Here is a 19,316-nt window from a genome sequence, read left to right on the forward strand (position 1 = left end):
GTATACTGAGAATACTGGCTGAGGGTAGTGCTGGTAACCTCTCCCCTCTTATGTTTAATGAGAACTTTAGGTTTGGGTGTTAAAACTCAAGTTCATTGGTTTAATTTCACAGCCGTATACTGAGAATACTGGCTGAGGGTAGTGCTGGTAACCTCTCTCCTAAAAAATGTACAAACTAAATTTGTTTAATGACTATGTTCCCATTTTGGGCAGTTAAAACCAAATTTTATGCCACATAAAATCAGTTTTTTTTTTATTATTTGAAAGCCGTATGCTGAGGATACTGGCTGAGGGTGCAAGTGCTGGAAACCTCTCCCCTTCAAAATGTAGAAACTACATCTTAAAATGTTTATATTCATGCATTAAAAACCACAGTTTATTCTACATAAAATCTCATTTTGTGGCATTATTTGAAAGCCGTATGCTGAGGATACTGGTCGAGGGTGCAAGTGCTGGTAACCTCTCCCCTCAAAAAATGAACAAATTACATTCATAAAATAAATCATATTTATTTTTACTCTTCATAAGATATGTTTGTAGTTATATTTAAAAGCCGTATGCTGAGGATACTGGCTGAGGGTGCAAGTGCTGGTAACCTCTCCCCTCAAAAATGTACAAATTATATTTTTTATTTATGTTTTATGAAATGCAGTAAAAGCCAAATTTTACTCTAAATAAAATCTGTTAAAGTATTATTTGAAAGCCGTATGCTGAGGATACTGGCTGAGGGTGCAAGTGCTGGTAACCTCTCCCCTCCAAAATTTACAAATTATATTCTTTGTTCAACGTAATTCAGTAAAACCAATTTAACTTTACTTGTGATCTGTTTTTGGCATTATTTGAAAGCCGTATGCTGAGGATACTGGCTGAGGGTGCAAGTGCTGGTAACCTCTCCCCTCCAAAATTTACAAATTATATTCTTTGTTCAACGTAATTCAGTAAAACCAATTTAACTTTACTTGTGATCTGTTTTTGGTATTATTTCAAAGCCGTATGCTGAGGATACTGGCTGAGGGTGCAAGTGCTGGTAACCTCTCCCCTCCAAAATATACAAATTATATTCTTTGTTCAACGTAATTCAGTAAAACCAATTTAACTTTACTTGTGATCTGTTTTTGGCATTATTTGAAAACCGTATGCTGAGGATACTGGCTGAGGGTGCAAGTGCTGGTAACCTCTCTCCTCTTGAGTCGGTTTATTTCATAAACAGACAAAACAGAGTAATAACAAATGTACAAACAGAAACATCTGTCCAGCAAGAATTTATTGGCCTTATAACAATACAAGTCTCTCAGATCTCATTGATTTGGATATTAATAATATTAATGTAATAAATTTATTGTAATAAATACTTTTTAATATTCATTGATAGTTATCCAATCAATTTAAACAAAAATAACCATTGCCTTTTCATGCAAATTCTTGTTAAATATATAATTCCCTGAGTAATTGGGAGACAGTCATGAAGTAGTTAAGTTAAAAGTAGTTGAGAAACAAAAAATATCATGCATTGCTATCAAGAAAGAGGGCCTATAAATTAATCCAAAATTTATCAAAAGTTGTTGTACACGTCAAATTAAAGTGCGCTTGCCCAATTGTCACTGCCAACCAAATAAAGCTTGAGGTCTAAGAATTAAGTTCAAAAGTAAGTAAAGTGGGTATTTTTATTTGTGTTGTCTTAGCTGACATAATATTTTATAGGAGTCTGTACATACCCTCACCATGGTGGGAATAAATACTTTGAATAAGCAAATGTTCTTAGGGTGGTGGTTTGGGGGTTTGAGTTGGGTTTTGTAGGAATTTGGTTTGGTGGGCTCTGGGTTGGGTTGGGGGGGGGGGGTAACGGGTTAAATTATAATAACTATCTCAGATGCAAAATTATATCTATGAATTTAACATTACATTTTTATTTTATTCTGACAATAACGGGGGAAAAAATGAAATAAATAAAATAACTGTATTTTATACTAACATCAGAATATTACTAACTATTAACACAACATAAGTATATTGGGGGGGGGATCCAAATAATGTCATTTATTATCAATACTCGATGTTTGATTCCTTTTCATTTTATTTCTAAACCCTGTGAAAAAAAACATTACCTGTTTACAATTAAATAAATGTAAGCCCTTATTATAGTCCTACTAACAAATTTAAAAGTATATAACATAAACATCAATAGAAATAAATACATTCATTAGGCCAAATAACTGCCGAGTAAAAATAACTATTTGACTTAAGCCCATGTTACTTTATGGACCAATTTTAGAAATAAAAAAATAATAATGCAATGCATAAATAATAGAACCCAAATAAACACAAATAAATTAAACCAGACCCAGTAACAGAATAAAATAACTAACCATTAATGAATGAAAAGTGGGATGGGAATGAATATACTTATAATAGAAAAAATGAAAAGTGTAAAGTATGAAATAATAAAAAGAGAGTTTAATCAAATACAAAAGCAAATCACATTAAAAAAAAAAATTAAATTAATTAAAATAAAACAACTAACCATTAATGAATGAAAAGTGGGATGGGAATGAATATACTTATAATAGAAAAAATGTAAAGAGTAAAGTATGAAATAATAAAAAGAGAGTTTAATCAAATACAAAAGCACATTGCATTGAAATAAATGAAATAAATGTATTTTATACAAACATCTGACTTACTAACATTTAACACAGTATGAGTAAATGGGGGGGGGGGCAATTAATTAGTTATCAAGATATAACAATACTCCCAATGTTTGTTTAATTTTTATTTTATTTCTTAACCCTGTGAAAAAAACTTACCTGTGTACAATTAAATAAGGCCTGAATGAACTTAAGCCCCATTCCCATAACGTTACTATCCCCCACTCCAAAACGTTAATAACGCCCCCCTTACCTGTTATTTTAAAATATTCTGTGCATTTAATCAACATAAATGATTAAATAAGTAGTTAATAAGTAAAATGATCGTTAGAAACAAATTTACAAAGGCAGTGAACATGGGCATGCTAACAATTAAATACATTTTTTTCCTTGGTGCGTATGGTTTCTTTTGGCAAAGCATGATAACACTGATTTCTGCTGCTCAAACTACTTGTAATGCTTATAATAATATAAGTAGTAAGCATATAAAAGTAATTTAAGTTCCACACTTTCATCTTGGTGTAAAACGCATTATAAATGTACCTGTGAGGAAAGAGTTAAAATAATATATTTTCTCTGCGGGAGTTTTTGTATGTATGTGTAGTGCATTCAGGTAGCAAATCACCAAGCCTCACCTTGCTAATACAAATGGTAACACATGACTTAATTTGTCATGCGTGTACATTCAATTTAATTTAAACAATTTAAAATTTAGCCTTACATTACCCTCACTGTCATGAGCCCTCAGCACTTCAGTTCTATCACTGTCATGAGCCCTTGGCTCTTCAGTTCTATCACTGTCATGAGCCCTTGGCTCTTCAGTTCTATCACTGTCATGAGCCCTCAGCACTTCAGTTCTATGACTTCCATGAGCCCTTGGCTCTTCAGTTCTTTCACTGTCATGAGCCCTCAGCTCTTCAGTTCTATGACTTCCATGAGCCCTCAGCACTTCAGTTCTATGACTTCCATGAGCCCTTGGCTCTTCAGTTCTTTCACTGTCATGAGCCCTCAGCTCTTCAGTTCTTTCACTGTCATGAGCCCTCAGCTCTTCAGTTCTTTCACTGTCATGAGCCCTTGGCTCTTCAGTTCTATCACTGTCATGAGCCCTTGGCTCTTCAGTTCTATCACTTCCATGAGCCCTTGGCTCTTCAGTTCTATCACTGTCATGAGCCCTTGGCTCTTCAGTTCTATCACTGTCATGAGCCCTTGGCTCTTCAGTTCTATCACTTCCATGAGCCCTTGGCTCTTCAGTTCTATCACTGTCATGAGCCCTTGGCTCTTCAGTTCTATCACTGTCATGAGCCCTCGGCTCTACAGTTCTATCACTGTCATGAGCCCTTGGCTCTTCAGTTCTATCACTTCCATGAGCCCTTGGCTCTTCAGTTCTATCACTGTCATGAGCCCTTGGCTCTTCAGTTCTATCACTGTCATGAGCCCTCGGCTCTACAGTTCTATCACTGTCATGAGCCCTTGGCTCTACAGTTCTATCACTTCCATGAGCCATTGGCTCTACAGTTCTTTCACTGTCATGAGCCCTTGGCTCTACAGTTCTATCACTGTCATGAGCCCTCGGCTCCTCAGTTCTATCACTGTCATGAGCCCTTGGCTCTACAGTTCTATCACTTCCATGAGCTCTTGGCTCTACAGTTCTTTCACTGTCATGAGCCCTTGGCTCTACAGTTCTATCACTGTCATGAGCCCTCGGCTCCTCAGTTCTATCACTGTCATGAGCCCTCGGCTCTACAGTTCTATCACTGTCATGAGCCCTTGGCTCTTCAGTTCTATCACTGTCATGAGCCCTTGGCTCTACAGTTCTATCACTGTCATGAGCCCTTGGCTCTACAGTTCTATCACTGTCATGAGCCCTCGGCTCTTCAGTTCTATCACTTCCATGAGCCCTTGGCTCTGCAGTTCTATCACTGTCATGAGCCCTCGACTCTACAGTTCTATCACTGTCATGAGCCCTTGGCTGTGCAGTTCGTTCACTGTCATGAGCCCTCGGCTCTACAGTTCTATCACTGTCATGAGCCCTTGACTCTTCAGTTCTATCACTGTCATGACCCCTTGGCTCTACAGTTCTTTCACTGTCGAGAGCCCTTGGCTCTTCAGTTCTATCACTGTCATGAGCCCTTGGCTCTACAGTTCTTTCACTGTCGTGAGCCCTTGGCTTTTCAGTTCTGTCACTGTCATGAGCCCACGGCTCTACAGTTCTATCACTGTCATGAGCCCTCGGCTCTACAGTTCTATCACTGTCATGAACCCCTTGGCTCTACAGTTCTATCACTGTCATGAGCCCTTGGCTCTACAGTTCTATCACTGTCGTGAGCCCTTGGCTCTTCAGTTCTATCACTATCGTGAGCCCTTGGCTCTACAGTTCTTTCACTGTCATGAGCCCTCGGCTCTTCAGTTCTATCACTGTCATGGGCCCTTGGCCCTTCAGTTCTTTCACTGTCATGAGCCCTCGGCCCTACAGTTCTATCACTGTCATGAGCCCTCGGTTCTTCAGTTCTATCACTGTCATGAGCCCTTGGCTCGTCAGTTCTTTCACTGTCATGAGCCCTTGGCTCTACAATTCTATCACTGTCATGAGCCTTTGGCTCTACAGTTCTTTCACTGTCATGAGCCCTTGGCTCTACAGTTCTATCACTGTCATGAGCCCTTGGCTCTACAGTTCTATCACTGTCATGAGCCCTTGGCTCTACAGTTCTATCACTGTCATGAGCCCTTGGCTCTTCAGTTCTATCACTGTCATGAGCCCTTGGCTCTTCAGTTCTATCACTGTCATGAGCCCTTGGCTCTTCAGTTCTCTCACTGTCATGAGCCCTTGGCTTTCAGTTCTTTCACTGTCATGAGCCCTCAACCCTACAGTTCTATCACTGTCATGAGCCCTCGGTTCTTCAGTTCTATCACTGTCATGAGCCCTTGGCTCGTCAGTTCTATCACTGTCGTGAGCCCTTGGCTCTGCAGTTCTTTCACTGTCGTGAGCCCTTGGCTCTGCAGTTCTATCACTGTCATGAGCCCTCGGCTCTGCAGTTCTATCACTGTCATGAGCCCTCGGCTCTGCAGTTCTATCACTGTCATGAGCCCTCGGCTCTGCAGTTCTATCACTGTCATGAGCCCTTGGCTCTACAGTTCTATCACTGTCATGAGCCCTTGGCTCTACAGTTCTATCACTGTCATGAGCCCTTGGCTCTACAGTTCTATCACTGTCGTGAGCCCTCGGCTCTACAGTTCTATCACTGTCATGAGCCCTCGGCTCTACAGTTCTATCACTGTCATGATCCCTTGGCTCTACAGTTCTATCACTGTCATGAGCCCTTGGCTCTACAGTTCTATCACTGTCATGAGCCCTCGGCTCTACAGTTCTATCACTGTCATGATCCCTTGGCTCTACAGTTCTATCACTGTCATGAGCCCTTGGCTCTTCAGTTCTATCACTGTCATGAGCCCTTGGCTCTTCAGTTCTATCACTGTCATGAGCCCTTGGCTCTTCAGTTCTATCACTGTCATGAGCCCTTGGCTCTTCAGTTCTATCACTGTCATGAGCCCTTGGCTCTTCAGTTATATCACTATCATGAGCCCTTGGCTCTTCAGTTCTATCACTGTCATGAGCCCTTGGCTCTACAGTTCTTTCACTGTCGTGAGCCCTCGGCTCTACAGTTATTTCACTGTCATGAGCCCTTGGCTCTGCAGTTCTATCACTGTCATGAGCCCTTGGCTCTACAGTTCTATCACTGTCATGAGCCCTTGGCTCTACAGTTCTATCACTGTCATGAGCCCTTGGCTCTACAGTTCTATCACTGTCATGAGCCCTTGGCTCTACAGTTCTTTCACTGTCATGAGCTCACGGCTCTACAGCTCTTTCACTGTCATGAGCCCTTGGCTCTACAGTTCTTTCACTGTCATGAGCCCTTGGCTGTACAGTTCTATCACTGTCATGAGCCCTTGGCTCTACAGTTCTATCACTGTCATGAGCCCTTGGCTCTTCAGTTCTATCACTGTCATGAGCCCTTGGCTCTTCAGTTCTATCACTGTCATGAGCCCTTGGCTCTTCAGTTCTATCACTGTCATGAGCCCTTGGCTCTATAGTTCTATCACTGTCATGAGCCCTTGGCTCTACAGTTCTTTCACTGTCATGAGCTCACGGCTCTACAGCTCTTTCACTGTCATGAGCCCTTGGCTCTACAGTTCTTTCACTGTCATGAGCCCTTGGCTCTACAGTTCTATCACTGTCGTGAGCCCTTGGCTCTTCAGTTCTATCACTGTCATGAGCCCTTGGCTCTACAGTTCTAACACTGTCATGAGCCCTTGGCTCTACAGTTCTATCACTGTCATGAGCCCTTGGCTCTGCAGTTCTATCACTGTCATGAGCCCTTGGCTCTTCAGTTCTATCACTGTCATGAGCCCTTGGCTCTACAGCTCTTTCACTGTCATGAGCCCTTGGCTCTACAGTTCTTTCACTGTCATGAGCCCTTGGCTCTACAGTTCTATCACTGTCGTGAGCCCTTGGCTCTTCAGTTCTATCACTGTCATGAGCCCTTGGCTCTACAGTTCTAACACTGTCATGAGCCCTTGGCTCTACAGTTCTATCACTGTCATGAGCCCTTGGCTCTACAGTTCTATCACTGTCATGAGCCCTTGGCTCTGCAGTTCTATCACTGTCATGAGCCCTTGGCTCTTCAGTTCTATCACTGTCATGAGCCCTTGGCTCTACAGTTCTTTCACTGTCATGAGCCCTTGGCTCTACAGTTCTATCACTGTCGTGAGCCCTTGGCTCTACAGTTCTATCACTGTCGTGAGCCCTTGGCTCTACAGTTCTATCACTGTCGTGAGCCCTTGGCTCTACAGTTCTATCACTGTCGTGAGCCCTTGGCTCTACAGTTCTATCACTGTCGTGAGCCCTTGGCTCTACAGTTCTATCACTGTCATGAGCCCTTGGCTCTACAGTTCTATCACTGTCATGAGCCCTTGGCTCTACAGTTCTATCACTGTCATGAGCCCTCGGCTCTACAGTTCTATCACTGTCATGAGCCCTCGGCTCGTCAGTTCTATCACTGTTATCTTACTCCCTTTTTAGGCCTACAAAGTCGTTCCAGCTTGGCTCCGAAACGAGGGGTACATCTCTTTTTTAAATTGAGTTCAGAAAAATGATTGATTTAGGCATAGAGCACAAGAAACATAATATTGAAATAGTTAGTAAGACCAGGAGCGAGTCTTGTCCTCCCTTTTGTATTATGATAGGTGAGGGTAGTCGGTGTGATCATGGTGTCATGATGCACCCTTATGTTGTAATAAAATATATTAAAAACCAATAAAATGTTGTAAGCATTGTGGATACTGTATACTCTCATTATGATAAAATATTTGTGTGTAGACTTTAATTAGCCTAATTAAACAAACTGGTTTGCAGTGGTGTAACAAGGGGGTGGGGTGCCCCCTCCCTCAATTGGTGTCAATGAAACTCCCCTTCCCCATTTGAACTCTGAGCCTTTGAAATTAACAATTACTGGATGTAAATGTTGCAGTTGGCAAACTCGATATTTATAGTAACTTCAATGTTTAAAAATCTTTGTTCGCTAAAGTACACGCAAACCGTGTTTTGTATTTACCTCCACTTCAGATTATCTTGAGGAAAAAAAACAAATAGCGCCAAAGCAACAGGTAATTAAAGATAAAATGGAATGGAAACTATACACTTTCAATTTACCAGAAGTGCAACCTAGAAACAAATGGTGCATCCCCTTGTACCCCACCCCACTAAGGTTTTAGCAAAAATCAATTGGTTAAAAGGTGTCAAAATATGCTGGAAATTTAAGAACAGAGTGTCCAAAATGTTTGCTTACAATCAATAACATGTCAAAATTTCAAGCTGAGATTTCACCATCAAGGTGTCCAAAAGACGCCCGTCATGATAACAGTATACCCCCCCCCCCAATGTATAAAGCTGAACAATTTGTTGCTAATCGCAAGGGTAGAAGTAGTCGCATTAAGAATATTATGTATGTAGACAAATATTAATAAAAGTTGTTTATTAGAGAGAGCCATGTATTCAATCTATAAGCACTAATTATCCCATGGGGTTTCTACCAAAACATTGGCAACTAATTTAAAAAACATCAGTGTTTTTAAACACTTTATTTATGTTGATTTGCGTGCTATTAAGTGAAGGATGCAAAACATCTTCATACCATGTACACGATTCATTAAGTATCATACAGTGTTGTATAAAAAAACCTCATTGAGGTACTGGAAAGATACAATTTCTCTACGTTTTCCAAAATCAGTTTAAATTTGTAGAACAAATAACATGGCTTGCGTTTGATTAAGGTTACCCAATGTTTTTGAAAAGTATGCTGGCTGGAAATGATGCATTTAATTTTTAAGTAACAAATGAATTAATTAATTTTAGTTAAAGAAATTTAGAGTTATTTTTCATTTAAACACTTGTAGAATTGCCTAAATTTACCGATAAGTATTTGTATCTTCTTTACTTATAATTACTATTATTTGTATTGACCATTGGTGAAATAAAGATCTTCTAATGCATGACTTCAAATTTTCTTTTTCTCTCATTTACTTTTCTGGTGATGTCAAAGTTCAGAGTTCTCATCTCATTTAAATTTTTTATTTTTTTTGACCCCCCCATCCTAAGGTTTAAATATTAGTTCCGAGCGATTTTTTTCAAGAGCCGCCGTAGCGCAGCGGGCTAGCTCACAGCCCCCAGAATCCTGGGGCTGTGAGCCGGGTGGGTTCAAATCCTCTCCAGGACCCTTTTACCATTAAAATAAAGAATTTTTTTAAATTCTAGTAAAAATGGGTAGGGCTTGAACCGGGGACCTTTCGCTCTGTAGTCTCTGGCCTTCACCGCTGTGCTACGAGCTGTTATGAAAATCTAACGGTTTTTGGAGTGATGAATTTGCCGCATTTGGACTTAGAAAATTTTTCAGAAATTTCTCACCAAAAGTTTTGCCTTGCTCGAGCCTTGGATTTCTAGCTGATCTGAGGGTTGACCAAGGGCCTTGCTGGCTCAGATTTCTCGGGGCTGAGGGGTCGGAGGGCTAAAAGGCAGTCACTAGAGCTGGGCTGCTGAGGGGACTGGAGAGTTACATGGCGATCACTTGGGTTGGGTTGCTGGAGGGCTGGATGGCAGTCGCTGGGGTTGGGCTTCTGAGAGGACTTGGCTTAGGGTGCTGATGAGGTCTGGACAAGACTGCTGATGACTTGGGGTTAGGGTACGGGTTGGATGGTAGATAGCAAGCTCGACAGGACTGATGACTTGGGGTTAGGGTATGGGTTGGAGTTGGTTGACGGCAAGCATGCTGGATATTGCTGATGACTTGGGGTTAGGGTACGGGTTGGGTTTGTTGACGGCAAGCAAGGTGGATATTGCTGATGACTTGGTGTTAGGGTTAGGGTTGGTTGACGGCAAGCATGCTGGATATTGCTTATGACTTGGGGTTAGGGTACGGGTTGGGTTTGTTGACGGCAAGCAAGGTGGATATTGCTGATGACTTGGTGTTAGGGTTAGGGTTGGTTGACGGCAAGCATGCTGGATATTGCTTATGACTTGGGGTTAGGGTACGGGTTGGGTTTGTTGACGGCAAGCAAGGTGGATATTGCTGATGACTTGGTGTTAGGGTTAGGGTTGGTTGACGGCAAGCATGCTGGATATTGCTTCTTGGGGATAGGGTTAGGGGGGTGGTTGGTTAGTTAGCTAGGAGTACATTTTGGTAGAGGGGTTTTAAACATGGACGACTAGGAATGGTTCATGAGTTGAAATATCGTCAACTCCGCTATTTTAGAGTGTCATGGTAGGATTATTTGATTTGTAGGGGTGGGACTTTAAAAAATGTTTAAAAACACGAATTTCATGTATTTTTTTGTTAGTGTTGTAGTTTTCTTTAAAAGAGCGATTTTCAATATGTGCATACTGCCCTCAATTGTAAAAAAGTACGCATTAGCGCTTTTCGATTTTCTCTCTGATTTTGTTGCTGTTTATAATGAACTTTTAAAAAGCGTTTTTATATCTGCCCTCAACTGTGCAAATGTACGCAAAATATAGGCTTTTGCGCATTGTGATTGTTTTTAGGTTTTGTTAGTGTTTGCTGTGTTCTTTAAAAGAGCGATTTTCAATATGTGCATACTGCCTCAATTGTTAAAAAGTTTGCGTATACGCATTTGCGCTTTTCGATTTTCTCTCGGATTTTGTTGCTGTTTATAATAACCTTTTAAAAAGCGTTTTTATATCTGCCCTCAACTGTGCAAATGTACGCAAAATATATAGGCATTTGCGCATTTTGATTGTTTTTAGGTTTTGTTAGTGTTTGCTGTGTTCTTTAAAAGAGCGATTTTCAATATGTGCATACTGCCCTCCATTGTTAAAATCTACGCTTTTACGCATTTGCGCTTTTCGATTTTCTCTCCGATTTTGTTGTTGTTTATAATGAACTTTTAAAAAGCGTTTTTATATCTGCCCTCAATTGTGCACATGTACGCGCATATATATTGGCATTTGCAATTTTGATTGTTTTTAGGTTTTTTAGTGTTTGTTATGTTCTTTAAAGGGCGATTTTCAATATGTGCATACTGCCCTCAATTGTTAAAAGTACGCATTTTTTTATTATACGCATTTGCGCTTTTCGATTTTCTCTCCGATTTTGTTGTTTATAATAACCTTTTAAAAAGCGTTTTTATATCTGCCCTCAACTGTGCAAATGTACGCAAAATATATAGGCATTTGCGCATTTTGATTGCTTTTAGGTTTTGTTAGTGTTTGCTGTGTTCTTTAAAAGAGCGATTTTCAATACGTGCAAACTGCCCTCCATTGTTAAAATCTACGCATTTACGCATTTGCGCTTTTCGATTTTCTCTCCGATTTTGTTGTTGTTTATAATGAACTTTTAAAAAGCGTTTTTATAACTGCCCTCAATTGTGCAAATGTACGCGCAGATATGTAGGCATTTGCGCATTTTGACTGTTTTTAGGTTTTGTTAGTGTTTGCTGTGTTCTTTGAAAGGGCGATTTGCAAACTGCCCTCAACGTGTATACGCATTTACGCTTTTCGATTTTTCTCTCCGAATTCGATGTTTTTTTAATATTTTTATAAGAGCGTTTTTATATCTGCCCTCAATTGTGCAAATGTACACGCATATAAAAAGGCATTTGCGCATTTTGATTGTTTTAGGTTTTGTTAGTGTTTGTAGTGTCCTTTAAAAGGGCGATTTTCAATATGTGCATACTGCCCTCAATTGTTAAAATGTACGTGTATACGCATTTGCGCTTTTCGATTGTGTTTAGGTTGTGATAGTATTTGTAGTGTTCTTTAAAAGAGCAATGTTCATGATGTGCATATTGCCCCTTAATTGTAAAAAATGTGCGCGTATACGCATTTTGATTGTTTTCGCATTTAAATTTTCATGTTTTTTATGTCCTTAGCGGTTAAATTGCATAATGCATTTAATGTTGATTTTGAAAATGATTTTATACCGGTATACACTATCGTTTCTCAATCACATGTGACTTAATAAATAATAAATTTTGTTTATGGATTTTTTTTTACGCATTTGTTTTGTCTTTAGGTACAAAGTAAAAAACAGCTGTGTTTCCAATTAAAATAATCATACCGACTTTCGTTTATTTTGTTCCCTTTGTGGGGTTTACAAAAAATTTCTAAATATTGTTCAGCAAGTTCAAAAAATTTAAGATGACAAAGATTTCTGAACATCACACAGATTTATTTGTAGGAAACACAACTTTTTTTTTAGTTTTGGACTTAAAGAAATTAATTTAACATTTTTAACAATATCATCAGAACAACATATCATGTACATTTCAATCAAGTATTTTATTTATAAAACACATTTAAAAACCCATAACAAACAGTCAACACTGAGTCAATTTCTACAGGGCCTAACAAAATTAACGTTGTTTCCTGTAACCCAACTATTTAAAAAGCAACCATATGAGAATGTTATTAATAATTTGAAAAGTTTCCTACATGGGAGGTAGAATCCCTTTATATCTTCAAAGTACTTATTATCCACACTATTATATCCTTTTTTTCTAGCGTAATACAGGAAACAAAATTTTGTTTGTATTTTTATTTGGCCGTATTAATTAAGGAAAAGTCCAGCTTGGTATAAAGGCACATTATTCAGTCCAATTCTCAATAAAACTAGGCTACCCTAGAAGATTTTGTGGGAAACATATATGTCATCACAGTTGCAATTGAAATGAAACATCATGAATCATCCCTTCTCCAAAACTAACACCCCCACAAACGCTCCAAAACTATTTTTTATTAATGATCTTTTTGTGGGAAACATATATATTTCATCACAATTGCAATTGAAATGAAACATCATGAATGGTTTTAAACATCCCTTTCCTCCCTTCTCCAAAACTAACACCCACACAAACGCTCAAAAACTATTTTTATTAATGATCTTTTTGTGGGAAACGTATATATTTCATCACAATTGCAATTGAAATGAAACATCATGAATGGTTTTAAACATCCCTTTCCTCCCTTCTCCAAAACTAACACCCACAAAAACTCTCCAAAACTATTTTTATTAATGATGTCCACCATAAGTGCACTAGACACGTTTGGTAATTTTTGGATTGTTAAAGACCAGTATTCTCACTTGATGTGTCCAAATTTACCATGCATTAAATAACAAACCTGTGAACTTTTTGTCTCAATTGTTCATCAAAGTTGCAAGAAAATAATGAAAGAAAAAAACACATTTTTGTGTGCTTTCAGATGCCTGAGAAAGGCTTCAGGCCTGAAGTCTTTCTCATAATATTCAAATATTTGAGTGAGAAATTACCTCTTTAACCAAAAACAATACTTTACTTCAGAGGGGATCGTTTCCTCACAGTTTTTATACTATCAACAGCTCTCCATTGCTCGCAAACAAGTTTTATGGTAACTAACATATATTTTGAGATATTACCAAGTGTATCCAGTGCCTTAAAAGACTACCTTAACACATAAATGAAACTATTATAATACAAGTATCCACACCACTCAAAGTAACCCAGTATCACATAAATAAGACTCCCACTGGCCACTTATTATAGACCGCTTTAACTTTATTCCACAGCATTTTACACCCAATGAAAGTGTTTTGCTTTTCCCCCACAGCATTTTCGCAAGCTAAATTTTATTCTGATCAATGCTGGATTGAATCAAGAAATTTGTTATATTCTGCTTGAACACAGCACCCCTCCCCCCCCCCTCCTGAGTAACGTTACTGCAGTATTGCTTCTCAGATTCACATTTTGGGGCACACCAAATGATGAACCCTTTATATAACCACATTACTTAAAAGCAGTGAAATGTTTCTCAAAATGCTTTCAATCGAAAGCTGCTGTAGGCTTCTAACCAAAATGTTTCCTTACCAAATGCATACCTTCCCTTTATACCCCGTTCACACACACACACGACATAAAAAAGTAGCCGAGAACGAGGCCAATCGCGGACCAATCGTGGGCCAAACGTGGGAGGATGTCCATGAGCGTGGTTTGGCTGCATTCTCTCACCACACTTTTTTTTAACAATGAGCGAGCATCGTGGTGAGATTCCAGCACTGTCGGCAACCATTTCAAAGTAGAAAACTACATGTACTAGGTCGACATTAGTCCAGGTGTAGTCGTAGTGACAGCGAGTCAGCAACAGTGTTGTCATAGAAGCAGAACTTTGGTACTAAATAAATGCATTGAAATGAAAATGTTGCGTGCAATCTTTAATTTGCATTATTGCTTGATTTTGACGGTGATTGTGTCCCAACTTAAAACATTTTTGAGATCGCGGTGATCGGCATGGTATTCATAAGGTCCTAGGGTTGTGTGAACAGGGTATAAAGAACTTTACACTCTGTACTTCTGCCATTTTAATTCTTATTCTTGATCTCAGTGCCACTTTGGTGATGTGAACAGCAAAAACTAAGATGCATCCACTTTGATAAAGGTTTAGAAAATGAATCAAAGGCTGCAACTTACTATGGACTTCATCAGACAACTGGTGATGCATTGTGCTGGTCACATGGTGGTCACATGATGGTCATATGACATAGATTATTCAGAGTCTGTGGCAGAGAGTTTGAAATGTTCGTGAAGGCAAGGGTCCGACCTAAAGTTAATGGCAACATTGTAAAGACATCCAGCGTACTCCACAATCATAAGATAACTTGAAGACAAATGTTTTTGTGATAGTTAGATGGTGGTCACTACAAAACACAAGTACAGCTTGTCCTTGTTACCGAGGTTCAATCAAATCTGACGATCGCTTCATTCCAATCTTGGTGTATCTTGAAGATCATGATGGCCGGACACAATCAAGTGAAGAATGTCAAGGAAACCATCTGGAAAAAGATAAATAAAAACAATTGAATAACAATGCGGATTTATAATTTGCTAAGACAAGTGACTGATGACAACCTTCAGTACTTAACTTATTCTTGTTGTCATGGTTTCTGTCTGGAACAGTTTTAAGTCCAGAGGCAAAATGCTCTCGCCGCGCCATTAGCCAATGGATACGAGGATGCATACCTGCTCTCGCCGCGCCATTAGCCAATGGATACGAGGATGCATACCTGCGTGCACGAATGCATATATCCAAAAACTGTCTCATAAAAATGCAAAGTATAAAAAGCTCAAGGATGTCGGAAAACAGATACATTTTTACAGAGTTTCCTACTGTATTTCTCCTTTTAACCAAAATGGCATTTATGAATTGAAATAAAGGAGTAATGACCTGTTCTCAAACGGCCAGTTAAAACCTTGCAGGGTCGTGGCCGTTTGATAACAGCCCTCGCTTTCGGCTCGGGCCTTTATCACAAGGCCATGACCCTGTCGGGTTTGAAACGCCCGTTTATGACCTTGTCACTACCCTACAATTCCCTTATTAATGAACATGAAAACTTACCATTGAAAGATGCCACCTTCCACATTGTCCTGTACAGGCCGTTTGTTTGTCCGTCTCTTAGTCTTCAAATGAGATGGAAGTGCACTGTATCTTCCTGCGGGCCTTCTGTAAAATATCGTGTAAGAAAAAGTATCTTTAAAACACAATTCCAACTACGCCAAAAATAACTCATGTGCAAGTCTTGCAAATAAATTGAAAATGAGGTTAATCTTTTCATCTCTTTGCACAGGATCAGATCTTATACAAAAGCTTTAGGAACTAGACTTGCACAGTTCTAGTTGAGATAACGCGTCTTCACTGTCGGGAGGAGGGTTACGTTATAAATCGCAACTAGCACAGTTCATGTTTTCCATTAAAGTACAAAAATTTCAATACAGGATTCCTAATGATATGAAGAAGAGAGCTATTAAGTTTTCCTGTAAAATTTCCATCTCAAAATACAACTACAAACTGATCATTTGTTCCTTGCGCAAGACAAGCATTTTCCCCACCCAGAAGTACAAAAGATACCAGCGAGAGCTAGGGAATAAACTGTGATGGACTGGCATCCTGTCCAGGGGGAATAGAAATATTCTCAGTCGGTTAATGCCAAGGAAACCGGATATAAACACCGTCCTGATGAGCCATATTGGCTTCGGACAGACTTTTATCTTGAAGGACAACAAAGTACAAAGTAAAGTACATATCTTGCAGGGCAACAATGATATTTTTGTGAAGTATCTATTCTTGCTCAAGGACAAAATGTTCATGATTGAAAACTCAATCCTACACTTTGATGATCAGAAACACCAGAGCTTGGGTCCTATACAACCACTCGTCCACAAATATTTCTCTGCTGAATGTGAAAACTCACCATTAGACATCATGTTGTGTATCTTCCAAGGTCATCTCAACTGTGCGGACTGTCGTAATCTTCAAAAAGGAGACGCAGATTGAAGGCATCTTCATAGTGAATTATCTGTCAACGCAAAATAAAGGATTGACACGTAATTATTTTAAAATCAGACAAATTGGACATGTGGAGGTGTCAGGGCCAAGCGGTTAAGAGCACCGAATGGTGTTTCTGATCAGCAGAGTGTGGGTTCGAATCCCCAGCCGTGACACGTGTGTCCTTAAGCAAGACACTTAACCATTGCTTCGTCCTTCGGATGGGACGTTAAGCCGTTGGTCCCATGTGTTATGTATCGCATGTAAAAGAACCCAGTGCACTTATCCAAAAGAGAAGGGGTTCACCCCGGTGTTCCTGGTCCGATCGGCAGCAAATTGCGCCACAGCATCTTGTAAAGCACTACATGGTGCTATCAGAGTTAGGTCTCATAATTCAAACGTAGTTCCACAATCTGGCAGGAAATACTGTATGTTACAGCGCCAGGAGCGGCACTGGGTGACGGACATGTGCGCTTGATAAGAAGCCACAATTATTATTATTATTATTAATTTCAAACATCGTCTGCACCATGATGCCTGGCTTGGAAAAGTTTCCGTATGGCGCCACCCTTTTTTCATTCGATATGAAATAATATAGCAACTTATTTACCTCAATGAGATCTTCCTTTTTGTAAAAATCAGTAAAAAAGTGGTGGCGCCATACGGAAAGTTACCCAAAGTCTTTACTCCGTTGTGCAAAACGTGAATCATTTGCCTTTTTGTATTCTACTCTGAATTCTTTAGCCCTGCTACGCAATCTTTAAGAATGTGTCTTTGCCTTGTTGTATCCTACTTCAAATTCTTTATAGCCCTGCTACGCAATCTTTAAGAATGTGTCTTTGTATGGACTAGAAATAAAGTTTATTTTACTTAATTGGACCGTGTTGGACTGGTTGGAGGAGGATGTATTATTGACACACAATATGGGATCATGGGATGGTAGTATAAAATATTTTGGATTTCTCTCTTCTCCAGAGTCCATGCAATAATATGCATGACGATGATCTTATTCTTAATAAATGATGCGACACAGTTTTTTCTCAGACAGTGATAGATTTACCGCTTATTGCTAGCTTAATATTTGTTTCAATTTCTCAATAATGTCCATAAAAAGAAGCCTACCTGTTCACTTACAAGAAACACCATCTTGTAATGCTTCAGCCACTTCTCAAAAAGGGAAATTTAGGCAGTTGTTCTGACTTCGAAGACCTGTTGGTGCTGCCGTCCGTGAATTAAAGTGTAGATGGGTGAACTATAGAGGGCGCTATATAAAAACCCTGGGAAGTACGTCTGGAGGGGGCGGGGGGAGTCTGGAGAGGGGGGGGCGGGGAAAGTCTAGAGTGGGCGGGGAAAATCCGGGGGGTCTATCAAGCGTTTATGGTTATAACTATTTACCTTTTTTTAAAGAAATGGTTTTTCTACTGACAAAAGAGGACAATCTAAAACATGTCCGTCTATCATAGTTTTCAAAAGGATAAAAAAACAAAAACAAAAACCTCATCATTCTGGTGTGCCCCCCCCCCACCCAAATAATGTAAGTTTCACTCTTGTTTAAGATGACTTTCTGATTATATATGGGCCAGTAGGTTTGGAGGGGGAGGGGAGGGGGAGGGGTTAAAGTTTGGAGGTAAACAGAGTGTTTGTTTTGAGGTCTATCTTGTTAGTCTATAAACATTGCTTAACGCGGTAATATTTTTATTAAATTCAATCTTTAAAAATAACGACAACAATTAAATCATAATAGCATAAAATGCCTCACTCTATTTATTTTAAGTTTTTAAAACAGAACATAATTGCCAGAGAAACAAATGTTAATAATAAGTACAGTTCTCAACAGTACGATAACCACTTTCAACTAAACATATACATGTACAAATACAGTGTCTTAGTACGGTTACAAATTGCATTTTCAATTCTTCATTAAAACATTTTACATACTTTGCAAATGGGCATAATCTGCCCCATCCCCATGTTCCAAAAATAAAATAAGATACATTTGCATTAATTTGTAACAATCCTTGCAAATTGAAGTGTGATTATACAATGATTTGTCACTTAAAGATCAATAAATTGCACAGATTTGCCAGTTCATACACAAAAGTCGCATTCCCATACATCATCAAATCAATTATGATTATTGGTGAATGTACAAACATCAAAGACAAAAGTCTTTTTAATGTAAAATCAAATGACAGGATTTCATTAAGGGTCTGACTTAGTAGCATTATTTTGTTTGAATAAACTGATGACCAATTTATTGCTGATATCTGTTGCATAGAGCATCTTTCTGTGTTTTTTATGATGACCATATCAATGAACAATAATGATTGATTTGCAGACTTTACTCTTCATTTTGTCAGCTCAGAACTATACAATCATCTGGTCCAATCTTCATAACGCCTGTAAGCACAAACATTTGCTTAGCATGAAATATCTTCCTTGATAAAAACAGGATTACCAACCAAATTTCCACGTGGTTGTCAGGATAAACAAACAACAGCTGAATACCAGTATCAAGCAATATGCAACAAATGGAAATTTGTTTTTATCAAGGAAGAAATTTCATGCTAAGCAAATTTTTGTGCTTACAGGCTTGATGAACTTGGGCCCAGGACAGGTTAATGGATTTTATCAAACTGTTTACAAGTGCATATTTCAGAGCGCCTTGTTCAATTGCCCTTCTTTTGTTGAGGGTGCTGTGTTTTTAGCAGAAGACTTTTTATAAATGCTTTGTAATAATGCTGAGATGATAAAAAGTGCTCAGCGATATCACTACACACAGACTTGATTCAAGTCTTAGATCCCGGTTATCC

The 19,316-nt window shown here is 39.0% G+C and overlaps 1 long non-coding RNA gene across 1 annotated transcript; it reads right to left on the reverse strand.

The window, feature by feature from the left end:
• Nucleotides 1–14,020: 14,020 nt before the first annotated feature.
• On the reverse strand, nucleotides 14,021–17,725 carry LOC117290736. The gene is made up of 4 exons (XR_004519065.1): nucleotides 17,626–17,725; nucleotides 16,430–16,534; nucleotides 15,577–15,681; nucleotides 14,021–15,013 (listed from the first exon to the last, which is right to left on the reverse strand). It is a non-coding gene; the product is annotated as an uncharacterized LOC117290736 (long non-coding RNA).
• Nucleotides 17,726–19,316: the final 1,591 nt, after the last annotated feature.

This window comes from Asterias rubens, chromosome 5 (assembly GCF_902459465.1).
Source record: "Asterias rubens chromosome 5, eAstRub1.3, whole genome shotgun sequence".
NCBI classification, from domain to species: Eukaryota; Metazoa; Echinodermata; class Asteroidea; order Forcipulatida; family Asteriidae; genus Asterias; species Asterias rubens.